Consider the following 2,306-nt stretch of genomic DNA (forward strand, 5'->3'; position numbering starts at 1 on the left):
ATACTTATGCACAAAGAAAAGTGTGCTATACTTCCACAACGAAGCAGATTTTCCATCCATATTACATCCAGAAATTGAAAAAACCATCAATTGGTTCAAAGATACCCACTATTTCCGAGATTATCAAAATTTAATTCAAAATCTAATAAATGAATGTTAGATTTGCAACATCGCAAAAACAGGACACAGGGATACAAAATTAACTTTCGAAATAACTCCGGAAATCCTTAATATCCGAGAAAAATATGTAATGGATTTTTACATAGTAGGATATAAACAATTTTTATCTTGCATTGATATATATTCAAAATTTGCATCATTAACAGAAATAAAAAGTAGAGACTGGTTAGAAACCAAACGAGCTATACTACAAGTGTTCAACCAAATGGGTAAACCCATCGAAATAATAGCAGACAAAGACTCAGCCTTTATGTGCACAGCTTTACAGCCATGGCTAAAATCAGAAGTAATTTTTAATATTACCACTAGTAAATCCGACGTAGAACGATTTCATAAGACAGTTAATGAAAAATTAAGAATCATTAACAGCGACTCAGACGTCGAAAATAAACTTACAAAATTTGAAACTATACTCTACACGTACAATCATAAAACAAAGCACAAAACGACTAACAGAACGCCATCAGAAACGCAGGTACACCATAGTATGACACTCAAGCTAATAAAAAAAAACTAATAAATAATCTCAACAAAAAACGATCAAATTATGAAGTTGCTACTAGATACAAACATTCACCATTAGTTAAATCAAAGACAACAACCCCGTTCAAGAAAACAGGACAACTAAGACAAATCGACAACAAACATTTTGAGCTAACAAACAGAGGCAGGAAAAAATCACGTTACAAAACCAAATTCAAAAAGAAAAAGAAGACTAATCAAAGCAAATATAACAATTACACGTCAACAACAGACAGCGATCAAAATATTCAAGCACCAGCTTAAACTAATTATTATAATATTTCTATCAAACACTGTTAACCATATAAATGTACAAATCAAAGCCCAATACGGCTATATCGTATTTAAAACAGGAACCATAGACATTCCGACAGATTACGAATTCCACTGTTTAACGGTTAACATAATAACAACCGAAGAAACTTTTAACAACATAATTGAACAAAGTAAAGAATTTAATAACCTAACAACAAATCGAATACCTAGTAGAAAAATTTAACCGAGAAATAAACGGCTTAAAATAGCCAAACGCAGCAAAAGAGGTTTAGTTAACATAGTAGGAACAGTATATAAATACTTATTTGGAACATTAGATCAAGAAGACAAAACAAAAGCAGAACAAAAAATAAGCAACTTGGCAGTAAACAGCGTTCGGGTTAACGAATTAAATCACATAATAGAAGCTATAAACAAAGGAATAGAAATCATGAACGAACTAGATCAAGAGAAACAAAAAGGAAAGAAATTAGATATCCTTATATTTAACTTACAACACTTTACAGAGTATATAGATGACATTGAGATGGGAATGCAGCTCACAAGCTTAGGCATTTTAATTCTGAGAAATTATTGAATACAAAAACTTCCACTTGCTTTAAATCAGATACAAACGATATACTGATAATATCCCATATTCCTGGAGAAATAATAAAAAGCCCGGTATTCGAAATAATTCCATCCATGATGAATGATAATAATAACATTTTGACAGAAATAGCTCATGAAAAATATTTTACCAAGACAAAAAAGCTTATAGCAAAGAAACAAAAAAACTAATTAATAATAAATGTTTGACAGGAATTTTAAACTAAATAAAATCAGAATGTAGTTATACTAAAATTTTGCAAAATTTTCAAATCAACTATGTAGAACCAAATATAATTTCAACTTGGAATTTACCAAAAACTATATTAAATCATAATTGTATAAATACGAAATAACAATAGAAGGAAACAATATAATAAAAATTTTTAATAGTTCACTGCAAATTAATGAAATTTAAATTTCAAACAATATGTTAGATTATACACAGAGCATTTACGTAAGCAATGATGTTATAAAATTAGAACCACTTTCGTTTGTACAAACGAATCAAATTATAAATGAACACACAAAATTTAACAATGTATTCCAGATAATTACAATAACCATATTTTTAATCATATTAATAAGTTTAACACTGTATTTGACATATAAGTTCAAAAGCATACCTAAGAAATCAATTATAAAATATAAAAAACCCAAAGTAGAAGAAACACCTACAATAATAGGAATTACACCAATTGTAAAAGAAGAAAATGTTACACTATATCCAAACTTAAACA

The sequence above is a fragment of the Drosophila virilis genome, unplaced genomic scaffold, assembly GCF_030788295.1.
Source record: "Drosophila virilis strain 15010-1051.87 unplaced genomic scaffold, Dvir_AGI_RSII-ME tig00002246, whole genome shotgun sequence".
In the NCBI taxonomy this organism is placed as follows: domain Eukaryota; kingdom Metazoa; phylum Arthropoda; class Insecta; order Diptera; family Drosophilidae; genus Drosophila; species Drosophila virilis.